This window comes from Lissotriton helveticus, chromosome 10, assembly GCF_964261635.1.
Source record: "Lissotriton helveticus chromosome 10, aLisHel1.1, whole genome shotgun sequence".
In the NCBI taxonomy this organism is placed as follows: Eukaryota; Metazoa; Chordata; class Amphibia; order Caudata; family Salamandridae; genus Lissotriton; species Lissotriton helveticus.
Genome location: NC_136071.1, coordinates 633,503,878 through 633,514,224, shown reverse-complemented (window position 1 = coordinate 633,514,224; position 10,347 = coordinate 633,503,878).

The window sequence follows — 10,347 nt, the reverse complement described above, 5'->3', positions numbered from 1 at the left end:
CAAATATTGGCCTAGGTCCTTTCATCTCACCACCTTAGTCTTCAGCTGGGCATACTGTCTACATTGCTCCCTTTTGTATACCATGATACATGTATCCTATTGCGTACTAGGCAACTGATTGGCCCTCATGTCAGATGACATCCTGCTGTAGCTTTGTGATGTAATGGCACCACTTGACCAATCGCCCTGGGTGAAGATTACACCGGAGGACCAGACATCAGCGATTACACACTAGGTAACTATCTGGTAATATGACTGCACAGCAAGTAGGAGGTGTAATGGGAAAGTACACTGCACCATTGAAAGCATTGGGCTCCTATTTAAAGAGGGCTAGAGTTAGAAGAAGCAACTGATTAGCCCTCATGTCAGAAGACATCCTGCTGTAGCTTTGTGATGTAATGGCACCACTTGACCAATTGCCCTGGGAGACCATTACACCGGAGGACCAGACATCAGCAATTACACACTAGGTAAGTATCTGGGAATATGACTCCACAGCAAGTAGGAGGTGTAATGGGAATGTACACTGCACTATTGAAAGCATTGGGCTCCTATTTAAAGAGGCTAGAGTTAGAAGAAGCAACTGATTAGCCCTCATGTCAGAAGACATCCTGCTGTAGCTTCGTGATGTAATGGCACCACTTGACCAATCGCCCTGGGTGAAGATTACACCAGAGGACGAGACATCAGCGATTACACACTAGGTAAGTATCTGGGAATATGACTGCACAGCAAGTAGGAGGTGTAATGGGAAAGTACACTGCACCATTGAAAGCATTGGGCTCCTATTTTAAGAGGGCTAGAGTTAGAAGAAGCAACTGATTAGCCCTCATGTCAGAAGATATCCTGCTGTAGCTTTGTGATGTAATGGCACCACTTGACCAATCGCCCTGGGTGAAGATTACACCAGAGGACCAGACATCAGCGATTACACACTAGGTAACTATCTGGGAATATGACTCCACAGCAAGTAGGAGGTGTAATGGGAAAGTACTCTGCACCATTGAAAGCATTGGGCTCCTATTTAAAGAGGGCTAGAGTTAGAAGAACACAGTTTCTAAACAGCAGTCCATCTTGAGTATCAGAGTCCCACTCACAGAGAGCAGGGGAAAAGGTTAAATAGCTTCCCTCCATCTGAAAGTAAGTCAATTGCTCTAACCTAAGACACCTCATTCCAGCCTGAAAGATGGTAATTACCTCAGAGGACATATTGCCTGGACAAGTATCTAAAGAAGATTTTGTCTACCACATAGACAGTCAACGTCTTGATAAACTATCATGATGGCCATAGCGTCATCCATATTGCTACCGTCTTAGAAGATTATATTTATGGGGAAGACCCCACTAAAAGCCACTGAGAGCCATCAGATGCTATGACCTTTTTATTAATGGCAGAATTATTAAATGAGATTTTGACTTACCATATATATTGATCGAGGCATGGAGAAGGCTGAGGAATGAGCTTTCTTTTTTTTTTTCTTTCTCAGCAAGCGGAGAAAAATTCCTCTGCAACACTGCCTCTGCTGGCCATTCAGTATAATCTGCAGATGGAAAAGTCCACTGTTAGTCACTTTTTAGAACTTGAATATTTCCAAACCAAATGCAACACTACCAAAAACATGATTTTTATGAAGAGTCAATTATTAGTACTATGGCCTATCTAATATTGTGAAAATCCAAAGCTCACTAAAAATTATAATCTCAATTTAGATTTCAACCTAGCTGACTTCTTTCAATCCTGTGCCTCATTTGCTGGTACTCTCTACACAACTCTAGAACCTATATGAGGACTTAGATAGAAAGATCTCTTTGGCAGCCAAGAGATAGCGTACCCTTCTGCCAGGAATTATTTTAGGTTATGGTACACTATAGCAATTCAGTGATCTGATAAGTTAACGGAGGAAGGGTTATGCTACGGTTAGTGGGAATAATAAAAACTATGAATAACAGATTCTAACATCTTCATTTTAGCACATCCCTATCAGCTAACCAATAGAGAACACCAAAATGTTATGATCAACCACTCCTTCAAACAAATGTATAAGTGTCAAATATTGGTCTAGGTCCTTTCATCTCACCACCTTAGTCTTCAGCTGGGCATACTGTCTACATTGCTCCCTTTTGTATACCATGATACATGTATCCTATTGCGTACTAGGCAACTGATTGGCCCTCATGTCAGATGACATCCTGCTGTAGCTTTGTGATGAAATGGCACCACTTGACCAATCGCCCTGGGTGAAGATTACACCGGAGGACCAGACATCAGCGATTACACACTAGGTAACTATCTGGTAATATGACTGCACAGCAAGTAGGAGGTGTAATGGGAAAGTACACTGCACCATTGAAAGCATTGGGCTCCTATTTAAAGAGGGCTAGAGTTAGAAGAAGCAACTGATTAGCCCTCATGTCAGAAGACATCCTGCTGTAGCTTTGTGATGTAATGGCACCACTTGACCAATTGCCCTGGGAGACCATTACACCGGAGGACCAGACATCAGCAATTACACACTAGGTAAGTATCTGGGAATATGACTCCACAGCAAGTAGGAGGTGTAATGGGAATGTACACTGCACTATTGAAAGCATTGGGCTCCTATTTAAAGAGGCTAGAGTTAGAAGAAGCAACTGATTAGCCCTCATGTCAGAAGATATCCTGCTGTAGCTTTGTGATGTAATGGCACCACTTGACCAATCGCCCTGGGTGAAGATTACACCGGAGGACCAGACATCAGCAATTACACACTAGGTAACTATCTGGGAATATGACTCCACAGCAAGTAGGAGGTGTAATGGGAATGTACACTGCACCATTGAAAGCATTGGGCTCCTATTTAAAGAGGGCTAGAGTTAGAAGAACACAGTTTCTAAACAGCAGTCCAACTTGAGTATCAGAGTCCCACTCACAGAGAGCAGGGGGAAAGGTTAAATAGCTTCCCTCCATCTGAAAGTAAGTCAATTGCTCTAACCTAAGACACCTCATTCCAGCCTGAAAGATGGTAATTACCTCAGAGGACATATTGCCTGGACAAGTATCTAAAGAAGATTTTGTCTACCACATAGACAGTCAAAGTCTTGATAAACTATCATGATGGCCATAGGGTCATCCATATTGCTACCGTCTTAGAAGATTATATTTATGGGGAAGACCCCACTAAAAGGCACTGAGAGCCATCAGATGCTATGACCTTTTTATTAATGGCAAAATTATTAAATGAGATTTTGACTTACCATATATATATTGATCGAGGCATGGAGAAGGCTGAGGAATGAGATTTCTTTTTTTTTTCTTTCTCAGCAAGCGGAGAAAAATTCCTCTGCAACACTGCCTCTGCTGGCCATTCAGTATAATCTGCAGATGGAAAAGTCCACTGTTAGTCACTTTTTAGAACTTGAATATTTCCAAACCAAATGCAACACTACCAAAAACATGATTTTTATGAAGAGTCAATTATTAGTACTATGGCCTATCTAATATTGTGAAAATCCAAAGCTCACTAAAAATTATAATCTCAATTTAGATTTCAACCTAGCTGACTTCTTTCAATCCTGTGCCTCATTTGCTGGTACTCTCTACACAACTCTAGAACCTATATGAGGACTTAGATAGAAAGATCTCTTTGGCAGCCAAGAGATAGCGTACCCTTCTGCCAGGAATTATTTTAGGTTATGGTACACTATAGCAATTCAGTGATCTGATAAGTTAACGGAGGAAGGGTTATGCTACGGTTAGTGGGAAAAATAAAAACTATGAATAACAGATTCTAACATCTTCATTTTAGCACATCCCTATCAGCTAACCAATAGAGAACACCAAAATGTTATGATCAACCACTCCTTCAAACAAATGTATAAGTGTCAAATATTGGCCTAGGTCCTTTCATCTCACCACCTTAGTCTTCAGCTGGGCATACTGTCTACATTGCTCCCTTTTGTATACCATGATACATGTATCCTATTGCGTACTAGGCAACTGATTGGCCCTCATGTCAGATGACATCCTGCTGTAGCTTTGTGATGTAATGGCACCACTTGACCAATCGCCCTGGGTGAAGATTACACCGGAGGACCAGACATCAGCGATTACACACTAGGTAACTATCTGGTAATATGACTGCACAGCAAGTAGGAGGTGTAATGGGAAAGTACACTGCACCATTGAAAGCATTGGGCTCCTATTTAAAGAGGGCTAGAGTTAGAAGAAGCAACTGATTAGCCCTCATGTCAGAAGACATCCTGCTGTAGCTTTGTGATGTAATGGCACCACTTGACCAATTGCCCTGGGAGACCATTACACCGGAGGACCAGACATCAGCAATTACACACTAGGTAAGTATCTGGGAATATGACTGCACAGCAAGTAGGAGGTGTAATGGGAATGTACACTGCACCATTGAAAGCATTGGGTCCTATTTAAAGAGGGCTAGAGTTAGAAGAAGCAACTGATTAGCCCTCATGTCAGAAGACATCCTGCTGTAGCTTTGTGATGTAATGGCACCACTTGACCAATCGCCCTGGGTGAAGATTACACCGGAGGACCAGACATCAGCAATTACACACTAGGTAACTATCTGGGAATATGACTCCACAGCAAGTAGGAGGTGTAATGGGAAAGTACTCTGCACCATTGAAAGCATTGGGCTCCTATTTAAAGAGGGCTAGAGTTAGAAGAACACAGTTTCTAAACAGCAGTCCAACTTGAGTATCAGAGTCCCACTCACAGAGAGCAGGGGGAAAGGTTAAATAGCTTCCCTCCATCTGAAAGTAAGTCAATTGCTCTAACCTAAGACACCTCATTCCAGCCTGAAAGATGGTAATTACCTCAGAGGACATATTGCCTGGACAAGTATCTAAAGAAGATTTTGTCTACCACATAGACAGTCAAAGTCTTGATAAACTATCATGATGGCCATAGGGTCATCCATATTGCTACCGTCTTAGAAGATTATATTTATGGGGAAGACCCCACTAAAAGGCACTGAGAGCCATCAGATGCTATGACCTTTTTATTAATGGCAAAATTATTAAATGAGATTTTGACTTACCATATATATATTGATCGAGGCATGGAGAAGGCTGAGGAATGAGTTTTCTTTTTTTTTTCTTTCTCAGCAAGCGGAGAAAAATTCCTCTGCAACACTGCCTCTGCTGGCCATTCAGTATAATCTGCAGATGGAAAAGTCCACTGTTAGTCACTTTTTAGAACTTGAATATTTCCAAACCAAATGCAACACTACCAAAAACATGATTTTTATGAAGAGTCAATTATTAGTACTATGGCCTATCTAATATTGTGAAAATCCAAAGCTCACTAAAAATTATAATCTCAATTTAGATTTCAACCTAGCTGACTTCTTTCAATCCTATGCCTCATTTGCTGGTACTCTCTACACAACTCTAGAACCTATATGAGGACTTAGATAGAAAGATCTCTTTGGCAGCCAAGAGATAGCGTACCCTTCTGCCAGGAATTATTTTAGGTTATGGCACACTATAGCAATTCAGTGATCTGATAAGTTAACGGAGGAAGGGTTATGCTACGGTTAGTGGGAATAATAAAAACTATGAATAACAGATTCTAACATCTTCATTTTAGCACATCCCTATCAGCTAACCAATAGAGAACACCAAAATGTTATGATCAACCACTCCTTCAAACAAATGTATAAGTGTCAAATAATGGCCTAGGTCCTTTCATCTCACCACCTTAGTCTTCAGCTGGGCATACTGTCTACATTGCTCCCTTTTGTATACCATGATACATGTATCCTATTGCGTACTAGGCAACTGATTGGCCCTCATGTCAGATGACATCCTGCTGTAGCTTTGTGATGTAATGGCACCACTTGACCAATCGCCCTGGGTGAAGATTACACCGGAGGACCAGACATCAGCGATTACACACTAGGTAACTATCTGGTAATATGACTGCACAGCAAGTAGGAGGTGTAATGGGAAAGTACACTGCACCATTGAAAGCATTGGGCTCCTATTTAAAGAGGGCTAGAGTTAGAAGAAGCAACTGATTAGCCCTCATGTCAGAAGACATCCTGCTGTAGCTTTGTGATGTAATGGCACCACTTGACCAATCGCCCTGGGAGACCATTACACCGGAGGACCAGACATCAGCAATTACACACTAGGTAAGTATCTGGGAATATGACTGCACAGCAAGTAGGAGGTGTAATGGGAATGTACACTGCACCATTGAAAGCATTGGGCTCCTATTTAAAGAGGGCTAGAGTTAGAAGAAGCAACTGATTAGCCATCATGTCAGAAGACATCCTGCTGTAGCTTTGTGATGTAATGGCACCACTTGACCAATCGCCCTGGGTGAAGATTACACCGGAGGACCAGACATCAGCGATTACACACTAGGTAACTATCTGGGAATATAACTCCACAGCAAGTAGGAGGTGTAATGGGAAAGTACTCTGCACCATTGAAAGCATTGGGCTCCTATTTAAAGAGGGCTAGAGTTAGAAGAACACAGTTTCTAAACAGCAGTCCATCTTGAGTATCAGAGTCCCACTCACAGAGAGCAGGGGAAAAGGTTAAATAGCTTCCCTCCATCTGAAAGTAAGTCAATTGCTCTAACCTAAGACACCTCATTCCAGCCTGAAAGATGGTAATTACCTCAGAGGACATATTGCCTGGACAAGTATCTAAAGAAGATTTTGTCTACCACATAGACAGTCAACGTCTTGATAAACTATCATGATGGCCATAGCGTCATCCATATTGCTACCGTCTTAGAAGATTATATTTATGGGGAAGACCCCACTAAAAGGCACTGAGAGCCATCAGATGCTATGACCTTTTTATTAATGGCAAAATTATTAAATGAGATTTTGACTTACCATATATATTGATCAAGGCATGGAGAAGGCTGAGGAATGAGCTTTCTTTTTTTTTTCTTTTTCAGCAAGCAGAGAAAAATTCCTCTGCAACACTGCCTCTGCTGGCCATTCAGTATAATCTGCAGATGGAAAAGTCCACTGTTAGTCACTTTTTAGAACTTGAATATTTCCAAACCAAATGCAACACTACCAAAAACATGATTTTTATGAAGAGTCAATTATTAGTACTATGGCCTATCTAATATTGTGAAAATCCAAAGCTCACTAAAAATTATAATCTCAATTTAGATTTCAACCTAGCTGACTTCTTTCAATCCTGTGCCTCATTTGCTGGTACTCTCTACACAACTCTAGAACCTATATGAGGACTTAGATAGAAAGATCTCTTTGGCAGCCAAGAGATAGCGTACCCTTCTGCCAGGAATTATTTTAGGTTATGGTACACTATAGCAATTCAGTGATCTGATAAGTTAACGGAGGAAGGGTTATGCTACGGTTAGTGGGAATAATAAAAACTATGAATAACAGATTCTAACATCTTCATTTTAGCACATCCCTATCAGCTAACCAATAGAGAACACCAAAATGTTATGATCAACCACTCCTTCAAACAAATGTATAAGTGTCAAATATTGGTCTAGGTCCTTTCATCTCACCACCTTAGTCTTCAGCTGGGCATACTGTCTACATTGCTCCCTTTTGTATACCATGATACATGTATCCTATTGCGTACTAGGCAACTGATTGGCCCTCATGTCAGATGACATCCTGCTGTAGCTTTGTGATGAAATGGCACCACTTGACCAATCGCCCTGGGTGAAGATTACACCGGAGGACCAGACATCAGCGATTACACACTAGGTAACTATCTGGTAATATGACTGCACAGCAAGTAGGAGGTGTAATGGGAAAGTACACTGCACCATTGAAAGCATTGGGCTCCTATTTAAAGAGGGCTAGAGTTAGAAGAAGCAACTGATTAGCCCTCATGTCAGAAGACATCCTGCTGTAGCTTTGTGATGTAATGGCACCACTTGACCAATTGCCCTGGGAGACCATTACACCGGAGGACCAGACATCAGCAATTACACACTAGGTAAGTATCTGGGAATATGACTGCACAGCAAGTAGGAGGTGTAATGGGAAAGTACACTGCACCATTGAAAGCATTGGGCTCCTATTTTAAGAGGGCTAGAGTTAGAAGAAGCAACTGATTAGCCCTCATGTCAGAAGATATCCTGCTGTAGCTTTGTGATGTAATGGCACCACTTGACCAATCGCCCTGGGTGAAGATTACACCAGAGGACCAGACATCAGCGATTACACACTAGGTAACTATCTGGGAATATGACTCCACAGCAAGTAGGAGGTGTAATGGGAAAGTACTCTGCACCATTGAAAGCATTGGGCTCCTATTTAAAGAGGGCTAGAGTTAGAAGAACACAGTTTCTAAACAGCAGTCCATCTTGAGTATCAGAGTCCCACTCACAGAGAGCAGGGGAAAAGGTTAAATAGCTTCCCTCCATCTGAAAGTAAGTCAATTGCTCTAACCTAAGACACCTCATTCCAGCCTGAAAGATGGTAATTACCTCAGAGGACATATTGCCTGGACAAGTATCTAAAGAAGATTTTGTCTACCACATAGACAGTCAAAGTCTTGATAAACTATCATGATGGCCATAGCGTCATCCATATTGCTACCGTCTTAGAAGATTATATTTATGGGGAAGACCCCACTAAAAGCCACTGAGAGCCATCAGATGCTATGACCTTTTTATTAATGGCAAAATTATTAAATGAGATTTTGACTTACCATATATATTGATCGAGGCATGGAGAAGGCTGCGGAATGAGCTTTCTTTTTTTTTTTCTTTCTCAGCAAGCGGAGAAAAATTCCTCTGCAACACTGCCTCTGCTGGCCATTCAGTATAATCTGCAGATGGAAAAGTCCACTGTTAGTCACTTTTTAGAACTTGAATATTTCCAAACCAAATGCAACACTACCAAAAACATGATTTTTATGAAGAGTCAATTATTAGTACTATGGCCTATATAATATGGTGAAAATCCAAAGCTCACTAAAAATTATAATCTCAATTTAGATTTCAACCTAGCTGACTTCTTTCAATCCTGTGCCTCATTTGCTGGTACTCTCTACACAACTCTAGAACCTATATGAGGACTTAGATAGAAAGATCTCTTTGGCAGCCAAGAGATAGCGTACCCTTCTGCCAGGAATTATTTTAGGTTATGGTACACTATAGCAATTCAGTGATCTGATAAGTTAACGGAGGAAGGGTTATGCTACGGTTAGTGGGAATAATAAAAACTATGAATAACAGATTCTAACATCTTCATTTTAGCACATCCCTATCAGCTAACCAATAGAGAACACCAAAATGTTATGATCAACCACTCCTTCAAACAAATGTATAAGTGTCAAATATTGGTCTAGGTCCTTTCATCTCACCACCTTAGTCTTCAGCTGGGCATACTGTCTACATTGCTCCCTTTTGTATACCATGATACATGTATCCTATTGCGTACTAGGCAACTGATTGGCCCTCATGTCAGATGACATCCTGCTGTAGCTTTGTGATGAAATGGCACCACTTGACCAATCGCCCTGGGTGAAGATTACACCGGAGGACCAGACATCAGCGATTACACACTAGGTAACTATCTGGTAATATGACTGCACAGCAAGTAGGAGGTGTAATGGGAAAGTACACTGCACCATTGAAAGCATTGGGCTCCTATTTAAAGAGGGCTAGAGTTAGAAGAAGCAACTGATTAGCCCTCATGTCAGAAGACATCCTGCTGTAGCTTTGTGATGTAATGGCACCACTTGACCAATTGCCCTGGGAGACCATTACACCGGAGGACCAGACATCAGCAATTACACACTAGGTAAGTATCTGGGAATATGACTCCACAGCAAGTAGGAGGTGTAATGGAAATGTACACTGCACCATTGAAAGCATTGGGCTCCTATTTAAAGAGGGCTAGAGTTAGAAGAAGCAACTGATTAGCCATCATGTCAGAAGACATCCTGCTGTAGCTTTGTGATGTAATGGCACCACTTGACCAATCGCCCTGGGTGAAGATTACACCGGAGGACCAGACATCAGCGATTACACACTAGGTAACTATCTGGGAATATGACTCCACAGCAAGTAGGAGGTGTAATGGGAAAGTACTCTGCACCATTGAAAGCATTGGGCTCCTATTTAAAGAGGGCTAGAGTTAGAAGAACACAGTTTCTAAACAGCAGTCCATCTTGAGTATCAGAGTCCCACTCACAGAGAGCAGGGGAAAAGGTTAAATAGCTTCCCTCCATCTGAAAGTAAGTCAATTGCTCTAACCTAAGACACCTCATTCCAGCCTGAAAGATGGTAATTACCTCAGAGGACATATTGCCTGGACAAGTATCTAAAGAAGATTTTGTCTACCACATAGACAGTCAAAGTCTTGATAAACTATC